The 22264-nt window shown below is 39.8% G+C and overlaps 1 pseudogene across 1 annotated transcript; it reads left to right on the plus strand.

The window, feature by feature from the left end:
* Window positions 1–561: 561 nt before the first annotated feature.
* On the plus strand, window positions 562–20272 carry LOC308349079 (ORM1-like protein 2; annotated as a pseudogene). Its single transcript has 4 exons — window positions 562–604; window positions 4889–4975; window positions 5939–5951; window positions 19735–20272. The product of its transcript is annotated as an ORM1-like protein 2 (transcript).
* The last annotated feature ends 1992 nt before the right edge of the window (window positions 20273–22264 follow it).

Consider the following 22264-nt stretch of genomic DNA (forward strand, 5'->3'; position numbering starts at 1 on the left):
GGTGTCAGCAGAACCTTCCCTCATGGGTGTGAGAGGCCTGCAGTAGCTCAAAGAACCACCTCCTTGCCACACAACAGGGAAGGGGGGGGAAAGGGTGTTCCTTTCTTTCTTTGTGGATTTCTGTGAGCACCCCCTCCACCATCCCCCCACCAGAAACCTCTTTCAGGAGCACCTGGGTGGCTCAGTGGGTTAAGCCTCTGCCTTTGGCACGGGTCATGATCTCAGGGTCCTGGGATCGAGCCCCGCATCGGGCTCTCTGCTCGGCAAGGAGCCTGCTTCCCCCCCTTCTCTCTGCCTACTTGTGATCTCTCTCTGTCAAATAAATAAATAAAATCTTAAAAAAGAAAGAGAAACCTCTTCCAGACACCTTCCAGCAGATGTAGGTGTGAGGCTCCCTGCCCGGTGTCCCAGAAATGTTCACCAGCAAGAAGAATGGGGACCCAATGATTGGTTTCGATTGTTTAGACTCATTCCCTAGGTCTGGGGAGGGTTTACTGTTCTTAAGCAGAGGACTCCTACCAGAGATCCATATTCCTGGGCTGAATTCTAGAGCCTGGGGTGATGAACCTGAAGTCGGGACACAGACCTATCTCCCAGGAGCCAGGTAAGTCGCTGCCCAAGAAGGTCTGCGTCTGCTGGAGCTTCCCTGACGCAGAGTCAGGAAAGCATCAACCATGACAGTTTATATAGAAACTGCAGCCCTTTGCTGGAGGGAGGGGGAAAAGAAACACACTCCTATGACCCGCCTGGATCCTGATATCAAGAAGCCCCAGGATTCAGCGCAAAGAGCACTAGGTCAGGTGTCAGGAGCTGGGGACCTGGGATTTGTTCTGCTCAGACTGTCTGAGATCTTGGGAAAATGCCTCTGCTCTCTGGGTCTGTTTGCTTTGGAGAAATGCAGCCTGTTCCAGAAGGGGCAGTCTTGCACAGAATCGGCCTGGGCTACCGCCCCTCCTTGGGAGCAGGGGGGCCCGGCCTTCTGTTTTTTGGTCTCTGTATGTGCCCTTAAGGCATGGAGTCATGATAACCCATAATTTCCAACCCACTGATCTTCTCTGCTTGTGTAAATATTGGGCACCACTATCGGCAGACAGATGTAGGTGTTCCCTTTCCTATAGCTGACCGGTGGGGACAAACCACCCAGACAAAGGTAGGAATTCCTGAGGAAGTGGACCTGGAAGGGACATGAACTGTGAGGCCATTGATGTGTAGGCCTATAAAATGGGAGACAACATGACGTATTGTTCACCAACAGGGGTGTGTAATAAGAGTATTCAAATACCAAGTCGTGGTGTGCTCTGCCTTCAAGATCAAGGTCAACTCTGGGGAAAGAATAAGGGAATGGCGATTGGATTTTGGTAACATGTGTTATGATTTTTCTCCTAAAAAGCTTTTGTGTTTTTTTGTTTTTTTGTTTTTGTTTTTTTTTGTGGAGAAACACCAGTTTCTCTGGGGATGCTAATGGCACGTGTAGAGAGTCATTATTCCCTCGCCTTGGTCCAGCCCCTGCTCAGGGCCCAGGGTCTCAGAAACAGTAAAAGCCACAGAGAACCAGGCTTCCTGCAGACACACTCTAGGAACCAACCCCATTGCAACTTTTGTGGGTGGAGAAGGATATTAATTGCATAAGACTTAACGCGGAGCCATCTGTCTCACCCTGGGACCAGGTAGATAAGTCTGGGAGAAACTCTGTTATATTCAGAGGAATTTCAGGCTCCACCAGGAACAAGTCAGGCATGTGAGCCACCCCTGGCTTCAGCTTTGCTCTTATCCCATAGGTTTGTGCAAAAGAGAACTGGGCATCAAGGAGAAATGTCCCATTTTGAAGGCGCCCCTGCCAGGGCTGGATGGTACAATTTTCTGTGCCACTCACTGCCCTCACCTTGTCCTGTCTCTTCCCAAGAGGGGAATTCAAGAAGAGGAGCCGAGTGAAAAGAGGAGCTTACGTGGAAGGACAGGGTTTGGGCCAAGTTCGTGCGGGGCCGCAGATCATGGTTGTAGGAGCAGGGGTCTCGGACCGTGCGCAGCTCCATACTCCCCTCCTAGCTCAGAGACCGGGGTCAGGTTTCCTGAGTATCTGCGTAGCTCAGTCTCCCCCTTAGCCACCAACGCTAATAATAGTACTTGCTTTTGGGCTGTGAGGTTAAAGTCACAAAGGATTCAGAACAGGGCATAGCACAGGGAGTTCTCAGTATGTGTTAGTTCTTATTATTTTTCTATGATTTACCAACTACTCTGATTTTGAGCAGATGATTTCTCTGAGCCTCAGGGGTGCTCCTAGACCTTAAAGCACTATTCTAGGGCCCAAGGAGATAGTGAGTAAAGATTTTATAAGGACTTCCTACTGCAAAGTTGTAATGAAACCCAGATCTTCACCTGAGTCCCATTGGCAGAGATAAAGGATTTCCATCCTGATCTCTGCAACAGAATTGCATGAAGATTTTGTAAATAAAAATATTTTTAACAGAATGACTCAATCATGATATTCTAAATAGTTCATGTTAACTATTTACACCACAAAGGTGTAAAATAATAAAATAATAATAAAATAAACAGTTCAATCAGTGGGAGGTTACAACTTGACCCTGTGACTTGAGATCATCCTCTTTGGTCATAGTTTTAATTTTTTTGAAACCAGTCCTTGGAAATGTGTCTAGCCAGGTACCCAAGGATATACCCTCAGAAGGGTTCTTCATTCTACACTGTAAACGTCCTCCAGCCAAAGACCATCAGGAACAGACTTGTGATTGAAAAAGTTGAATTTATTTCTCATCGAAATGAAGGACAACACCATGAGGAAATGTGGAGTCCTGAGCATAGAGAGCATGGTGGAGGGGACACGATAGGATGTGGATCCGAGTTGGGTGCTTTAGGGACAGGTTTGTGGAATCAGGTCTTTGCTCTGCAATGGATGCTGGCAGGAAGTAGAGTCAAATCTATGACTGAGTAGCTTGAAAAATCTTGTATACAATTTGGAAGGGTGTTTGCTCAGTTTTGCGGTTTCGACTGTGTCCATGTTTCAGACTGCATTCAGACATGACTACAGAGGGGTTTTCTTTTTGCCTTGACCCATCCGAGTTGCAACATGGCCTTCTCTAATGTTGCTGTTGTGTGAAATTGTTTCTATTGAACAGGAGAGTGTTATGTCCTAGCTGTGAGGGTCACATCTGCTCCTGGCAGCACTGAGCCCAACAGATGGTGCCAGGCCAGTTCCCACATGTCAGGGGCTGCGTCTCTCTTTCTCAGTATCTCTTTCAGCCAAGGCCAGACTGTCAAGTTTTAGGAGATAAACTGATGATCTTCACTGTTGCTGAGACATTGCTGGTCAGGTGTTTGTCCAGAGCGTGCTGCCTGTAGGTAATTTCTCCTGCTGTTCTGTTGCAGGATGAGTCATTGTATCCACTGACATGGCCATGACTTCCCAGGAGCATTGAAGACTCTGGGTGGAATGTATCAGTTGGCTGTATTGCTGGCAGTTACCAGAAAACAGAAATGGTAATTAGTCCTTTCAACAGGCTGTGCACAGGGGCCTAATCACCAAACTGAGGCCAGAAAATTCATCCTGGAATCCAACAAAGTCAGTGGTGAAAAGCTAGGTTTTCCTTTAGCCTAATCACAGGCTATGTCATTGGCTGGAGTACGTACGTCCAGCAAGAAGTGTTGGCTACAATACAAATTCTCTAGTGGCTAGTTAAGAGAAAATTCACGTCTTTATGATTATCCATGGTTCTGACTAATAAACTTAAACTGGTTTGTAGGATTTCCAGAGAACAAATTGCGTAACTTCTGACATCTGCTAGTGTCAAAAGTAAGTTTTGGACTTGATGAAATTTTTCTAGTTGTATTATCCGTACTGTGAAGGTTGTCATGCAAATACCATGCATGAAAAAAGTCACTTAAGCCTCTTGGAGTTCTCCCAAGTAGATTCTGTTTGCCTCTCTCTGGAGGTTTCTGGATATTTTTTTGTTCAGAGAAACACGATCCCTTGGAGGAGGAGGAGTTTTAAATATAAGAAAATCTATAACAATTATCCTGAATATGCAGGATTAGTATGTGGTCGTCAATACACACTAAGTTATCTTTTTACTTAAGTCTGATGGCCCCATAAGCAGCAGATCCTATTGGGACATGAACTGTATTGGGATTATAAGTATTATTTTGCAATGCCATTGACCAAATACTCTATTCCCCAAGGAATTCATCAGTTCCTGCAAAACAGCCAAGAGCATATCTGACTATTGGACCAAACTCAGTCCAATATTAGTCCCAACTGGACTAGGCTTTTCTGAGAGGGTTGTTATGGCTTTCACAGAAACATTTTGTTGACATGGGTCAAGGTCCAGTTTTTATAAGACTGAATTTAAGATCAGTTATGGGAGAGAAACTCATGTACCAGAAAGATCAGTGTAAGAAAATTTACCTTGAGTGTTTAAAGGACAAAAGACATGGTCTGAGAAAAATATGTCCAAGTGTTTTATGCCTTTTTTTTTTTTTTTTAGTGGTAAAAGATCATGGTGTGGGGAAGCGGCAGTCAAACTTAACAAGATGAAGTTGAGGGAGATCATTTAAGAGAATGACAGAGGAAAACACTGGGTGTGATTTGATTAGTGTAGAGAGAGGGAAGGAAAAGGATACTGAAAAACAGAAAATTTATCTGATTCAGACATCTTGGGTCTTGCACTCAGCATCATCCAGAAAATTCCTAAGAACCTTCAGTTTCAATTCTCCTGATGGAATGGACATCCAGTAGACAGGATAAGTCTTTTAAGTTTGGAGACATAGCCTGAAGACCAATATCTTGGAGTTTCACTGTGACAGTCATTCAAGAGTACTTGATAAATCTTTTCCCATTGGGGTTCAAGGAGTTTTTCTCTGGTGCCTTTTTCAGAGACCCAAACCTCCATGTCTCAGATCATGCAGCAACTGCTTCAGGGGCCTGTTTTAGAAATTGTACCTATTGGTGATAAAGTCAGAGGTATTGTATGAGTTCCCTAGAGTAATTACTCATATCGGCATATAAGACGATAAATCTAGAATTGCAAGTAATTCTTAAACTCCTGAGGCAGTCTGTTATTAATGCAGAAGGAGATAACTTCTGAGCCCTATGAGAAATTGATCTTGTTGCCATCAAGGCTAATGGGAATAAGGCCTGAGAAGTTTGAGGATTTTTTTTTTTTTTTTTTTTAGATTTTATTTATTTATTTGACAGAGAGAGATCACAAGTAGGCAGAGAGGCAGACAGAGAGAGAGAGAGGAGGAAGCAGGCTCTCCACTGAGCAGAGCCTGATGCGGGACTCGATCCCAGGACCCTGAGATCATGACCTGAGCTGAAGGCAGAGGCTTAACCCACTGAGCTAACCAGGTGCCCCGAGAAGTTTGAGGATTTTTGAGAGGTTTCATCATTATGGTTTTAGAATTCTGTTAGTTCTTTTTACTTTCCCTGAGGTTTATGGATGATAAAATGGAGTTTCTGAATAAAAGGTAAGGCTTACAGAGTTCTTAACAGTAGTGCCCATGAAATATGTGTCCTCATTACTGCAAAGACAGGTTAAGATTCTCCCAGCCCAAAGTACAAAATCAAGCAATGGTTTTCCCCCTGTCATTATTGCCATAGTTTTCCAGAAGGCTAAACCTCAACCATGCCTATGTCCCACCTTTGTGGTCTTTCTGGGGTTGTGTCGTCAGCTGGTGGGACAATACCAGAAACATCCTCAGTAATACTATATGCTCTTGTGGATAATGTCATGAAGCATTTTTTTAAAAACTCTACTTCCATTATGGCTTATTATAACTTTAGGTAGGAGCAAAGCATCCCAGGTCTCCAAAGCACGGTCCTATACTGGCCAGGACATTGTTCCTAAAGCACTTTGAAATCATGAGCTACCCTAAAATCATACCTACTCTCGATATAACTGTTTACCTCTTTATCTTTTGTCAGCCTACAAGTTTGGGTAAGGACAATTTATTTAGCCATCTGGAATATTTAATTTCTGGGTGAAGTTTATATGTCAAGGGCAAATTCAAGTTTTTGATGGCATACCTAGCTTTGTGATTTTCAGTTTTGTTTTTTTTTTTTAAGTATGAGCCATATAAAACCACAATAAAATCAAAGTTATCTCATCTAGAAGATCCATACTGATGAGAGAGAGTTCCCAAAATGATATTATGTAATTGTTGGGTTCTCTTTCCTCAGGTAAAGAAAGGAGGGTGGTCAGATTTTAAAATGATGCAGCAGTGGGCAAAATGGGTGGTCATGGCTATCAGGCAGGTGTGAATCCAGTGGTTCTTTTATACCAGGTCCTCTGTGAAACATTCCATGGGGCATGGTGTTACCAGCCTCCAAAACAGAAGAGGTTCCCAGATGCATATTGGATGCCCTCAGCATATTACACTGCCTTTGACATGAGAGAGAGAAAACGAAATTTGTGCCTCTACCATTAGATCAAGATTATGTTAACTTAAAGAACCAAAGCATAAAGGCAAAGAGACTCACTGTCAAAGAGCTGGGTTTCTGTGTTCATGTGAAGTCCTCTCAAGATAATCATTACATGCCTTCAGGTGTGAGACTGTGCTCAGTAACCAACCCCTGGTCCAGACCTCATGGGTAGCCTCTGAGCATAAGTGACTAAGACTTCTCTACTGTCCAAGCACTTTGGTGAAGGGACAGGACCGTTTTCAGCCAGAACAAAACAGGCTCTCCCCCAAAGTCTGCTCTGGGCTGGTGGTGTGCCCACAATAATATAGTAATGGCCAACTGCTACTTGTGGTTCTCTAATGATTGCACTTCTTGTTAATCCTATGGCGTACTTTGGTAATTTTATTGATTAGAATTCACAGCCACATTTGTTCAGATGTTGTTCTTTTAAAACCTTTGTACTATACAATAAATATGCAATGTTTTTCTCTTTCAGAAAATTTCTATGGAAAGCTGTAAGAATTGCCTGATGGAAACTCAGACTGTCATGGGATTATATAGTTTTTTCTGGAAATCCTGAATTTGCTCTTTTCATCAACTAAGTATTGACATATTTTAATAAAAAGTCTAGGTCTTCAAGTTATTCCATGGACACTTTTTTTTTTAGACTGTAACTTATTTCAGATGGAACAATAATTTTGAAAATGTTTTGAGAACTTCATCTGTCTTGTTTTGGGGACTTCAAAGTTAATGGTTATTATTACTATCACAATTTGAAAACTGAAAAAAAAATTTTAGAACCAAAACAAGTTACTCCTGATGATGATGTGAACTATTCACTGGCAACTGCCCCAAGGCCTTGTGGCCATACCACCCTACCACATAGCCATTTGCTTCATTACCTCTTGATGCTGGGAGCAAGAGCTTCCAGAACCAGGTGTTACTAGTAGGCATCTGCAGAATTTATCATTGAGAAATCTCTGAGGGGATTCATATGTTGCCTTCTCCAGAGTTTAGTGCAAAGGAAGAGTGGGTGGTGTGGCAGTCAAATCACAGCACTACTTGGCTTGCCTATGAAGGCTTGGCTCCAAGGCTTGCCATAACTGGGTATGTTAGGAACAATAAATACATAAACTACTTAACTATTTTCTTTGTTTTTGAAAGGTTGATAAAGCTAGTATGAGGTCTTATTTTAGTCTAGTAAATCTTAGAAAAATATATCAGAAGGAACATGTTGACAATGTAGCCAGTTTTAAAATCTTAATTTTTTAAGTGCTAATGTTGTGTGTTTTTATATCTTCTAAAGTATGATAAAGCTTTAAAATGTAAAAAAAAAAAAAAAAAGAAAGAAAAAGAAAAAGAAAAAAGGAAAAAGAGAGAATCTGGGTAGAATGAGAACTTATTAAATCTAGCGGGGGCCCTAGAACTAAATCAATGGAAGTTTTCTTTTCTTTTTCCCCTAAATCAATGCAAGTTTTCTGCATTTTGCTGTTGTACATATTAAACAAGTTAGATATGGTTTTGCCACTGGATATAACAAAACACTGAAATAAGCAGGAGATCTCTAATGATTTTCACATAACTGAGTCAATACTCCTACCACTTGTTCAGAATTTTCATGAAAAAGAAGCAAAAGGGATTTATGAATCTAGAATCCTAAAGCAAATTTTAAAAAAGATTTTATTTATCCATTTGAGAGAGAGAGAGAGCCCCAGAAGAAGCAGAGGGGGGGAAAGAAAAGCAGAGTCAACACAGAGCACAGAGCCCAACTGAGGGCTTGATCCCAGGACCCCGAGATCATGACCTGAGCAGAAAGCAAGAGTCAGACATTTAACCTACTGAGCCACTCAGGTGTCCTGCAAATTTTTTTTTTAATTTTTTGATAAACAGTTATTGTTCCAGTATTTGTGCTTAAACATGAGCCTGCTTCTTATAACCTGAAAAGTATACAATTATTAAAAGATAGTTCAATTAATACATTCTACTTATATACAATTCACCTAGGGAGATCAACTCTCTTTTGGATTTGTCTGGTTTTATAGGCTGTTTTTTTGTTTTGTTTTTTTGTTTTTTTTTGTCTTTTTTTTTAATTTAAATTTAATTAACCAACATATAGCACACCATTAGTTTCAATAATTCATCAGTTGTGTATAACACACAGTGCTCATCACATCACGTGCCCTCTTTAATTCCCATCACCCAATTGCCCCATCCCTCCACCCAACTCCCCTTCTGCAAACCTCAGTTTGTTTCCCAGAGTCAAGAGTCTCTCATGGTTTGTCTTCCTCTCTGATTTCTTCCCATTCAGTTTTCCCTCCCTTCCTCTATGATCCTCTGCACTGTTTCTTATATTTCACATATGAGTGAAACCATATGATAATTGTCTTTCTCTGATTGACTTATTTCACTTAGCATAATATCCTTTGGTTCCATCCATGTCGATGTAGATGGTAGGTATTCATCCTTTCTGATGGCTGAGTAATAATCCATTTTATATATAAACCACATCTCCTTTATCCATTCATCTGTTGAAGGACATCTGGGCTCCTTCCACACTTTGGCCATTGTGGACATTGCTACTATGAACATTGGGTGCATGTGTCCCTTCTTTTCACTACCTCTGTATCTTTGGGGTAAAAGCCTACTGGTGCAATTGCTGGGTTGTAGGTTAGCTCTATTTTTAACATCTTGAGGAACCTCCATACTGTTTTCCAGAGTGGTTGTACTAGCTTGCATTTCCACCAACAGTGTAAGAGGGCTCCCTTTTCTCCATACCCAAGTCAACACTTATTGTTTCCTGTCTTGTTAATTTTTGCCATTCTAACTGGTGTAAAGTATCTCATTGTGGTTTTGATTTTCACTTCCCTGAGGGCTAGAGATGTTGAATCATTTTTTCATGTGTCTGTTAGCCATTTGCATGTCTTCTTTGGAGAAGTGTCTGTTCATGTCTTCTGCCCATTTCTTAACTGGATTATTTGTTTTTTGGGTGTTGAGTTTGAGAAGTTCTTTATAGATCTTGGATACCAGCCCTTTATCTGTAGTGTCATTTACAAATATCTTCTCCCATTCCGTGGGTTGCCTCTTAGTTTTGTTGACAGTTTCCTTTGCTGTGCAGAAGATTTTTATCTTGATGAAGTCCCAAAAGTTCATTTTTGCTTTTGTTTCCTTTGTCTTTTTTTGGTTGTTCTTAAATACCAAGGTTGGAGGACAAAGTCTTATTGTAGCTTTGAATTACCTAAAATCTGAAGAATTTTAACAAACCTAATTATTCCTATTTCCCCTTATTTTGTAGAGTAAAATTATAAAATTATTATTCTCAATTTTGGAAGGGCAAAATAAAGATTAACAGCACAGAAGAGAGTATAAATCATAACTATCTAAAATCAGAAATAATTTTAGAACATTGTGAAAATACACAATAACAACTGTAAGAATGAAATTAAGAAAAACACAACAAATTTTAAAGAACTGATTAAAGTGTAAAGAAAATACTGATACTTAACAGAATTATTGAGTTACAAAAGGAAACTCCACAATAAAAGCATACAAGTTTATTCCTGTTCTACACTACTTATGTAATAATTTGGAGCAAAATATTTATTATTGTACTTTTATATGTATATACTTAGGCATACACAGGTATATAAAGAGGTAATTTAAACTTTTACTATAGCTTTAAAATATAATTAATTTATGAGTATATTTAAAAATATAGCTATCATATTAAATTTATCCTATGAATGAGCTGTTATAAATTTCTTAAGCAGTAATTCACATGTATTTGATACATATTATTTATATCTTAATAGTTAGCCATTTAGGGGCGCCTGGGTGGCTCAGTGGGTTAAGCCTCTGCCGTCAGCTCAGGTCATGATCCCAAGGTCCTGGGATCGAGCCCTGCATTGGGCTCTCTGCTCAGTAGGGAGCCTGCTTCCCCCTCTCTCTCTGCCTGCCTCCCTGCCTACTTGTAATCTCTGTCTGTCAAATAAATAAATAAAATCTTTAAAAAAAATAGCCATTTATATTAAAATCATCTTTTATTTTTATTTTTATTTTTTTTAAGATCTCACAACCCTGAAATCAAGACCTGTGCTGAGACCAAGAGTCAAGACTCTCAACCAACTGAGCCACCCAGGTGCCCCTATATTAATATCATCTTTAATCCAAATAACCAACACAAACAAGAACTACAGGACAAAAAACAAGAATTGTTTCACTATTTTTTAATAAACTTATCATTTTAACAATTGAAGTGGATGGATTCTCACACACAAAAACATACATATTTATTTCTGTCTGTATAATTTGGATGAGATAGATGTCATTCAAAGACAATTGTATATTTTATTGTTAACCTATTGCTGCTTAAAACAGTAAGAGTAGAAATTATGTTTATCAGGAAGTGTTTTGTGTCTGCTTTTGGAAACTTCTCTAGCTTTCAGAATTTAACTGACTCATTTGTCTAAGATCTTAAGGATTGGGAAATTACAAGTTAGTTAAATCTGTAGCTTTATAAAAATTTAATAAAGTTTAAAATTTTAAAAAGACATCCATTATTATCATTTCATTTCACCATGTATATACATAAACTTAAATTTTTATGCATAGTTTTTTTTTTATTTTAAACTGGTTATGTAAACAGTGGTAACTTAACCTAACTCATAAATCGAATACATGAATTTTTTTTTAAAGATTTTATTCATTTATTTGACAGACAGAGATCACAAGTAGGCAGAGAGGCAGGCAGAGAGAGAGGAAGAAGCAGGGTCCCTGCTGAGCAGAGAGCCCAATGCAGGGCTCGATTCCAGGACCCTGGGATTATGACCTGAGCTGACGGCAGAGGCTTTAACCCACTGAGCCACCCAGGCGCCCCGAATACAGGAAATTTATAAAGTTTAAATCATGGTGCAGTTCACCCTTGTCTTGAGCAAACAAAAATTGTGTCCTGACATTATATTTATATGATAAACCAGTTTTTAAGCATACCAAATCCAGTTTGGTTGGAGAATATACTTTGATTTCAATCATCTAAATTTAGTGTTATTCTTTGGTGTGGCATATGGTACATCCCAAAGAATGTTACATGTGCATTGGAAAATAATCTGTATTTTGTAATCATCAAGTGGAGTGTTCCATCTATCTCAAGTTAGTTGATTGTGTTGTTCGAGTCTTCCATATCTTTGTTAATTTTCTGTCCAGCTGTTCTAACAAGTATTCAGAACAGGGTATTGAATTTTCTAACTATAGCCAGTGAATTTTGTATTGCTCTTTTCAATTCTAGTAGAGTTTGTTTCATGTATTTTAGATTTTTTTATTAGATATGTATACATTTATAATATATATTCTCTTTTTTTGAATTTTTATTTATTTATTTTTAATTTCTTTTCAGTGTTCCAGAATTCATTGTTTATGCACCACACCCAGTGTTCCATGCAATATGTGCCCTCCACAATACCCACCACCAGGTTCACCCAACCTCTCACCCCCCACCCCTATAATACATATTCTTGGTGTGTTAAATGTTTATTGTTGAGATGTTTCTACCTCCAATAATATTTCTTGTCTTAAGATCTATTTTATTTTATTTTTATTAAGGGTTTTATTTATTTATTTGAGAAGGAGAGAGAGAGAACATGAGCCGGGGGCAGGGGCAGAGGGAGAAGCAGAATCTACACTGAACATTTAGGGCTGGATCCCAGAACTCTGGGATCATGATCCTGGGATCATGACCTTGGGATCATGATCTGAGCTGAAAGTAGACACTTCATGGACTGAACCACCCAGGCGCCCCTTAAGATCTATGTTATTGATAGAGTCATTCCACTTCTCTTATGTTTACTATTTACGTTCTTTTTACTTTCATTTTCAATCTCTTTGTGCCTTTAAATTTAAGGAGTGTCAGCAGCACAGTTTGGGTCATTGGAAGCTCCATTCAAAGCACAGTATAACCATTCATCCTTCAAAATCTGTTTCCTTATCTCTTTTATTTATTCCAATTCTCCACTCCCTTTTTTCCTAATCTTCCCTAAATAAATAATTATGTGTTTATTTTGTCTTTTATTTTGCATGAGTTCATATAAAATGTATAGTTTTATAATGTGTACGTGTTTTAACTTCAATAAATGCTACTGTGTTCTCCCTCATTCTGTTTCTTGCTCTTTTAGTCTGAACTTCCCCTAGACCTTGCCAAGAGCATGGGCCTTGTTGGCACATTTGTGTTCCTTTTTATTAAAAAAAAAGGATCCAACCATATTAGTCATCAGCAACCACTGCTGGCAGGCTAGATCTGGCCCTGCACTTTTTTATGAAAATAAACTCTTTTTTTGAACACAGCCATGCCCGCTCGTGTGTGTAACATCTATGAATGTTTTCATGCTACAATGGTCAAGTCTAGTAGTTGCCATAGAAACCACACCACCTACAAAATGAATGATATTACTATGTGTGCCTATACAGAAAGTTCACCAGACCCCTGAACGGGATGACCCATTACAAACCCCATTTTCTCATTTGCCAAAATCTTCCTTTTTTCTGTCATTCTCACTCAGGGGGATTATGAGCTAATGGAGGAAGGTAAACAAGCAAACATTTACCATGACTGCACAGCTTTTCCGAAGGCAGCTCTCCACTTCAGAAACCCCATTTGAGGTTACGTGACGAGGCCTCAGCTCTGGCAGAGCCTGTCACACATTGGAAATGCTCCTTCTACAAGCTCCATGTCAACTCCTCTGAATGTTATGGACTTGAGCAATAATCTCTTGGTGTTTAAGACTGCTTTTTAAATCAGTCCTTTAACTAATGTGGAGTAAAAAAAGAGGCTGCTCTCAGTGAGAACTGTTTCTCACTCTTTATACTGGCAGTGCACCCTTATATTTTTTAATACTGTTACCCATACTATACATTATTGTAAAAGGCTCCAGGCTTTGGGGAAAAAAAAAAAAAAACATTTAAAAATACAGAAGGCAGGGCGCCTGGGTGGCTCAGTGGGTTAAAGTCTCTGCCTTCGGCTCAGGTCATGATCCCAGGGTCCTGGGACTGAGCCCCACATCGGGCTCTCTGCTCAGCAGGAAGTCTGCTTCCTCCTCTCTCTCTACCTGCCTCTCTGCCTACTTGTGATCTCTCTCTGTCAAATAAATAAATAAAATCTTAAAAAAAAATACAGAAGGCACAAATTCTTGGGGATTAAAGTGGGGTGGGTGGACAGAGCATCCAAAGCTCTTAGCATCAAAGGTCTTTCAGAGTGTTATTACTCTTCTCTGTTCATTATTACTCTTTTGTCTTATTATCCTGGTCTAGACATCATCTCTTACTGGTGTAGTTTAATAAAGATGCAATTGACAGGGGTTAAGTCACTGTGTAGTACAGTTCTAGGCAGGTAGTAGATAGTCATTAAATGTCCGTTAGATGAATGAGTGGCCATGATGGGTGGTTTCAATGTAATCTCAGCTTCTAGAAGCTTTAAATGTTAAAGAAAGTACTGGAACAAGCATTCTTTGACAGGCATCCAGATGGGCAACTCCACATGAGAGGAGTCCAGACCTGAATGGACAGTGAATTATGCTAAAGGCCAACAATGGTCAAGGGTTGGAGGGGGCAGTGTAGAGGGGACACAACAAAATATCAAAACAACTAGCTTCACTGCAGTTGTACTTACACTCAGTCGATGTAGTTAGCATCAGGTTAACTGTCTTGCCATTATTAACCCTATGAGTCTGTTAGTAGATACTTGCTACACGAATTCTCACAGTGCATTCAGATTTCACTTGCTTTTGTTCTTTGGCAAGGATTCAAATTCAATCAAGACCTCCTTATATAAAATTTATATATTCAAGTCAAAGGGCCACTTACCAAATTAACAAATAACCAGTTTTCCTCAGTAAATATATAAATACCTGATCCATGAATATGTTATTTATTCTTACTTTTGCTATTTGGTGCTTTTGGTTGTGCAATATTTAATATTTACTGAAAGACATAAAGAATAATATTGTAAACATGCATTTACATACTACCCTACTTGACAAATAAATCATTTTCAATCCAACTGAAGCTCCTAGTGGTCTCATCCTTGATCATAGAACTCTTCTCTCCACTAGATGTAACAACCTTCTAGACTTCAGAAGTCTAATTATAGACTACCTTTCTATAATTTTCTAACGTATATTTTCATCCCTAGAAAATCCAGTATTTCTTATACACTTATAACCTGCATATAACTGATATCAAAATTTAGGTGTTTGGGGCTTTTTTTGCAAATTTTACTTCAATCAGCATTATATTTTTGAGTTTCATTCATAGTGATACAGTTAGCTCTTGTATAATATTCTATTGTATGAATATAGCTTTTTTTATCAATTCCATTTTTTGATTATTTAAGTTCTTTCCAACTTTTCTTACTATTACAAACAATATTTTTGTGACTACTCATATACATGTCTCCTTATGGACATGCATAAGAGTTTCTTTAGGGTGATATTGAGTAATGACATCACTGATACTAATGCTATGAGAAATAAAACATGCAGCTTACTGAGCGTTGCAAAATGTAACTTCTAAGTATGTCAGATATATTAAATCATTTCAACCCCACTTCAACCCAATGAAATTATCATTATTATCATTATTATTATCATTATTATCCTCATTTTATGCATACAGAAAACATAAGCGGACAGCTGATGGGTCTGTGATAGGTAAATTTTTGATTTTACCAGATATCGCAAGTTATCCTTCAAAGTATTATAATAATTTCCATATCCATTAGAGATGTGTGTCAATATTTATTGACTTATATTCTTGCAGCTCTTAATAACGTCAGACTTGATGGAATGAAAAGAAGGGCCATACGCACCCCAATGTTCATAGCAGCAATGTCCACGATAGCCAAACTGTGGAAAGAGCCGAGATGCCCTTCAACAGATGAATGAATAAAGAAGATGTGGTCTATATATACAATGGAATATTACTCAGCCATCAGAAAGGATGAATACCCAAATTTCTATCAACATGGACGGGACTGGAAGAGATTATGCTGAGTGAAATAAGTCAAGCGGAGAAAATTGATTATCATATGGTTTCACTTACTTGTGGAGCATAAGGAATAACATAGAGGACATTAGGAGAAGGAAATGAAAAGTGAAGCGGGGGAAATTGGAGGGGGAGACAAACCATGAAAGACTGTGGACTCTGAGAAACAAACTGAGGATTTTAGAGGGGAGGGGTATGGAGAGATGGGTGAGCCTGGTGGTGGGTATTAAGGAGCACGTATTGCACCGAGCACTGGGTGTTACATGTAAACGATCAACCTTGGAACACTACATAAAAAGCTAATGATATAATGTAAGGTGACTAACATAACATAATAAAAAATCATTATAGAGATTAAAATACATATTTGGGTATTATATGTTTTATTTATTTGTGCCAATAGCTCAGATGAGAAAGAGAGAGATCAAAATAATTCTGTCTTGAGAGTATGGATAAGTAAGGAAACCCAGAGTCTGGGAGTTTGAGACCCTAGTAAAATGCCCCACAGAGAATCATACATTATTGATTGTTGGCACATGCCTGTCCAAAGGGTGGAACCATATGCTAGTGACAGCTCTGTTTTCTTAACACTCACAGGGCTATTGAATACAAAAGGGAAAGTCTCAACTAAAATTCAGAGTATAGAAAGTCTCATCTCTAACTTTTAATTCTCTCCCAGTTTGAACATATATAACTTTACAGTGAGTGATATAAACTTGAACACCCCCACATTCTCTTTCTTAGTAGTGAATGATTCAAATAACACAGAAAAAAAATCAGTACCTTTGTTTAGAAAACCTAAAATGTCCACTTCTCCCCAGAACTGGTTAATTTTTTTATACTTCCTGCAAAAGGAAAGAATGTTTATTATATATGTTTGATTGATGGAGAGATATACTCAAATTATGAACATAAGGAGATTAAGGATCTTTAAAATTGTGGTCAAAGCAGATAAAAATAAAACTTTCCAGCTCATGGAGGTTGTGGGAAATGCCATTTTCCATGAACACACTTACATTAACACTTTAAATGCACTGAGACTCAAAATCCCACCAAATGGAAAATTCCCATAGTGTGGGAAGTGGGCTTCTTACCACATGGGCAGCTGAGGCCCTCCTCATCAAAGGGTCTCTCTGTATTCAGCAAATTTCAGAAACTCTAGTATTTCTGTGAGAGGGTCATGCAAACCTACTTCTGAGTAAAAGTGAAAGGTATGTCTTGCAAAGAAATGAAGTTCAGGCCATTAAAAGTTAGGATATGCTCCCAGCAGCAAGACAAACTATATTTCAGTCACACAGCCTATGTTATTGTGGCAAAATCCTTCCCTCACAGAAAATTTAGAGGTATTATGGCCTCCATAGAACAGCACCTCCTCCTCAAAGGGAGCATTTTGGAACTCTGAAAATTCCGATTCCCTATTGAATTTTACAGAAGAGGCTTTCTGAGGCCATGAAGCGCCTCCTTCTTTATCTGCAATTCCAAAGAAAATATCAACAGTAGCAATAGAAGCTTCCTTCTTTTGTTTCTCCGTCCCACCCACGTTGAAAAGATCTCTGAGTTCTTCAAACATCAACCTGGATTATTTAATAGAAAACAGGAGAGAAAAAAATATCTCTTCTGGGGGCATTCCAGTCAAAAAGAGAAGCCTGGGCTTAATGTCGTTATTATCGACCGAATCCCTCAGCTCAGGGTGGGAACGTCTTCTTTCCCTCTTGCTTGGAAATAAGAAAACCTATTTCATGGTAGGATCTTGGTCATGAGGGTTTGGTTTTTAAGTGACTTAGTGATGATAAGCCAGTCCTTATTATTCCGTGAAATTACTTAAAGTAGATGGAGATTGCCATGATATTTTAATTAATTAATTAATTAAAAGTAATTCCTTTGAAAATAAATCTTACCCTTTGTGTTTTGATTTAGCCACTGTATGTCTATTCTCCATTAGGAAACTTGTTCCTGAGCTGTCCTAAGGTATCTGAGCTCTCAAGCTCTGTATAACATAGGACTGCTGGAGAACCCATCCCATGACAGAACATTCTAATTAGCAAGGTATCTGCTAATGAAGAACTCAGAAGCCGATGTCTTTTAAATTAACTTAATGCCAAAGAAGAGATATTACAAGGCATGCTCTCACTCAAGAGTATGTTTGGACTATGAGAGGTTTCCAGAGGAGTCATCTGATATTTCTTGTAAAGTGAGGTGGGTAGTTGGGGTTTCTGGGATGACAAAAGATCAGGGAAGGAAAGTGGAAAGATAAAAGGAAGGGAAAGAAGTGGGAGGTGACTGATAGGCGAGACAGAGGAATTACACAGTTGAATGAATCTCATCTATTAAAATAGTTTGTGGTTCCCTGATAAATCAGCACATTTGGAAATCTGTTTTCCTCAAAGAAACCTCTATTTTGTTATCTTGAATGCATTTTCTTTTTAAGTTATAGGGAACTCCAAGGAATCATATTTGGAGAGAAGGAGCAACTTAGAAGATACTAAAGATACTAAAGAATAATGATTGCTGGCTAATTGAACATAATAATAAAAAATTAATTAATAATAATAATGATTAATTTTGGAAAATATGCTCTTGATACATGCATGTATCTATCAAAACAAACCAATACCCCATTCCCAACTCAGTATTATAACGCTTGATCCATGGACCGTGGCATGGACAGTAGGGGGGAAAGCCATAAATTAGGCAATAAATTCCATTTCAAGAGTCAAAAATTAGAGCCAATATTGTTGGTCATTGTCTTAGTCTGAGATCTGCCAGAGGCAGATGTTAAGGCAAGGATCTGAGATGGGTTTCTGAAGCCAGCAGGGAGGGGCTGCCAAGAGACCAGAAAGGGATGCTGAAGAAAAATGGTGGGAGGCGAAAGGTGGGGGAAGGGGAAGAGGGGGAGCTCTGGAATTTAAACAGCTAGAGAGAAGCTCTAAAGAGAGCCTTGAGGAGAGCCCACAAATGATGAACTAGAGAGGGAAGCTGGAAGGAGCCTGGGTGAGCCCAATACTAGGGTGTAGGGAGTTTTAGGTGAAGAGGGGCAGGCAAGTTCTGCTTCCCAACTAGGCATCATCAACTTTAGAGATTTTAAAGGGCAAAATTCAGACAATCAGAGCCACCCCTGGAACTGGAGATCAGGTTTCCATCTCTTTTTTTTTTTTTTTTAAGATTATGTATTTATTTATTTATTTTGATAGAGAGAGAGATCACAAGTAGGCAGAGAGGCAGGCAGAGAGAGAGGGGGAAGCAGGCTCCCTGCTGAGCAGAGAGCCCGACGCGGGGCTCGATCCCAGGACCCTGAGATTACGACCTGAGCCGAAGGCGGAGGCTTAACCCACTGAGCCACCCAGGCGCCCCAGGTTTCCATCTCTTGAGATGGCGAGCTCAGGTCCCTTCTTAGCTCATTCCAAAAGCCATGGGCAAATATTTGGTAACACCTGACTCTTGAGAGAAGGAAACGGGATGCTGCCTGTCTACTTGCCAAGGAGGTGAGAGACAGGACAGCCAAGCCCAGAGGGAAAGGTGGGCATTAGAAGTACTTCCCTCCCTCCATAGGGCTTTTTTTTTTTTTTTGAGTTAATTTTTTTTATTAACATATAATATATTATTAGCCCCAGGGGTACAGGTCTGTGAATCATCAGGCTTACACACTTCACAGCACTCACCATCGCACATACCCTCCCCAATGTCCATAACCCAACCACCTTCTCCACACACCCTCTCCCCCCAGCAACCCTCAGTTTGTTTTGTGAGAATAAGAGTCTCATGGTTTGTCTCCCTCCCGATCCGATCTTGCTTCATTTTTTCCTTCCCTAACCCCCAAGACCTCTCAAGACCCCACTTTGCCTCTCAAATTCCTCATATCAGGGAGATCATATGATAACCTCCCCCCGCTTCTTAGTGATTCCATGACTCTTTCCCCTGACCCTCTTCTGAAATTATGGTGAATGTAACCTTTTCATGATTGCCTATTAACTTCTTCAGGAACATAAAGAGAGATACTTATTTCCCTTGCTGCTTGAAACCCCTGCCCCAAGCCTAGGCTCACTCCTTCAACTTACAATGGAAGCACAAGGATCTGAGTAATGATGACCATTAGTGGCTCTAAGAGCAGAGAGTACCGGTCTTGCCTTTTAAATTATTTTTCCCTAGGTTGTCAGCTTTTCCTTTATGCACAATGGGGAAGTTCTTTCATTCTTTCATTTTTAGCTATTCAGGAGACAACTTGGGGGAACAAACTCAAAGAGAGGTTGAAAGGAAATTGAGTTGGATCCCTGCCTGATCCCCCACTGTGGTAGGAAGAATGTGGGGGTGGCACACAGAGAAGTAAACCCCAACACTCGAGTGATGAATAGCCAGGGCATCTGGCTGGCCTACCCCATCTTGGGAGGACTGCTCCATGTGGTTCTACTCAGCATCCCGTTCTTCGGCATTCCTGTTGTCTGGACCCTGACCAACGTCATCCAAAACTTGGCTATGCAGGTTTTCTTACATACAGTGAAAAAGACACCCTTTGAGCCCCTGGCCAAGGAAAGGCTCAGCTACTGGCACACTGGGAAGAGGTGGGAGTATGGGATCCAATCTATGTCTTCCTGCAGATCCCACAGAATCTCTTCTGGTGTCCTCTACCTCCTGGCCAGCTTCTACACCAAGTAAGATGCTGTTGATTTTCTCGCCAACACAGCCTCATGGCTCAGTGTACTACTGCCTAAGTTGCCCCATTTCCATGGGACTCATCTCTTTGATCAACAAACACTGTGGGATGGGGCTGGAGATAGCACTGCACCAACGGACTGTAACATCTTTTCCTTCTCCATACTATTTTCTGTATCTTGAAAGCCTGAGAACTACACCACCTTTCCCAAGCCCCAGGAAGAGAACAAGTGGGAAAATGGGGCTCTCTGGGTCCCACCCGGCAAAGAGCAGGTTTCTTTGAATCAGAAAAGGTGGGAAAGACAAGGGCCAAATCACTCTCCTCCGCAGCAAGCAGGAAGCTATGTTTGGGCAGCTTGTCTGGTAATTAAGTTTTTCCAGATCTTCCACCCCACTACCTTCCAGCTCTGTTTTTCTGTGTATTTTCCCTATAATAAATAATTTTTTAAAAAAGAAAAAGATGGGGATTTGAGGCAATTAGTGTCCCCGAGAGGCAATAGGACAGTGGAAAAATGAGACAGAGACGTGAAGCCACCCTGTAATGGGTATGACATCAGACCAGCTACCACTGAAGTCCCTGGAGCTCTAGCCTATTGGAGAGCTCAGGGGGTCAGAGTGGAACACAGCCTCAGTGTTATCTCTCCCCAGGGGCAAGGGAGCTGGGATACTGATTGAGTGATGCTTCATTGGGCATTAATTCTCTAACTCTGCAGTACCACCATGAGCAGGCAGAGCCAGCCCCACTGGGCAGAGAAAAACCCCCTAGCCCAATGACACAGGAGCTGGGAGTTAGACGCTACAGGTGTATGATGGCAGGGAGAAAACTGGGTGAGCAGTAACATATGAGCTGTAGTGTATAGGGCTGAATGCAAAGAAGGAATTATCCCATTCCTACTATGTATCATACCCCACAGAGCAGTTCACTTCCATGCAGCACAAGCCATTTTATTTACATGTATCTTTATCTATATAAAATATATGCATTATATATATAATATTATATATATATAATTCATCTCATGTGGCAGATTATCAAGCACCATTAATCAAAGGCCAATTGAATTCTTACATTTTTCCAGTTTTATAGAAAAACAATTGACATACATCACTGTGTAAGTTTAAGGCATACAGCATGATGGTTTGATTTACATATATTGTGAAATGATGACCACAATAAATGCAGCTGACATCTGTCTTCTCATATAGATACAATAAAAAGAAAAAAAAAGATCTTGCAAGGGATGCTGTTATCCAAGAACAAGTATGTTTATCCTATGACAGGTGTCTGGAGGAGTCATCCGATACTCCTTTTAAAGTGGGAAGCAAAGTCAAATTTTCTCCTTGTGATGAAAACTCTCAGGATTTATTCTCTCAACTGTATATAGTTCCCATGTATACATCAATGTTAGCCATGGTCATCATAGGGGTCATACATGAAGTACTTAATTATCTTATAAATGGATTTTTTTAATCTTTGACCACCTTCCTCCAGTTCCCTTCCCCCCACTCTCCTCAGTCTCTGGTACCACAAGTCTGATCTCTTTTTCTATGATTTTTTTTTAGGTCCCACATATAAGTGAGCTCATACAATATTTGTCTTTCTCTGTTGCCACAAATGGTAGAATCTCCTTGTGTTTTTATGGCTGAATAACATTCCACTGTATATAAATATCACTTCTTTATCCATTCATCCATTGATGAACACCTAGGTTTCCATGTCTTTGCTAATACAGATAATGCTGCTATGAACATGGGGGAGCAGCGATTGGATTTTTCCAACACCGCTTCCTTGAGACCATCTAGCAAGGACTAAAGCTCCGGAAATATGAAGCTACCGTACAAGTTACAGAACATGGACATGTTTGGTCTTTCATTTCTCCTGACAGATCTGCAATTATCAAGAGATATTTTGTGAATGAAGTTTTTGGAGGACTTCAATGTGTAGCATTTCCTTTATTCTTACTGCCAGGTTGTGGGGTCGTCAGACACGAGGATTTTCTCACTGGCGAGAAAGCAGCTGGAGAGATTATGTGATTCATCTCACGTGTTACAACTGCTCAAAGGTATGGACTTGACCCACTTTCTCCTTCCCACTATACCCAGCTTTTTTTATTATGAGGCTACTGCCTCATAATAAGTTAAATTAAAATAACATAACATAATATGATAAATTAA

This window comes from Martes martes (genome assembly GCF_963455335.1).
Source record: "Martes martes genome assembly, chromosome: 9".
NCBI classification, from domain to species: domain Eukaryota; kingdom Metazoa; phylum Chordata; class Mammalia; order Carnivora; family Mustelidae; genus Martes; species Martes martes.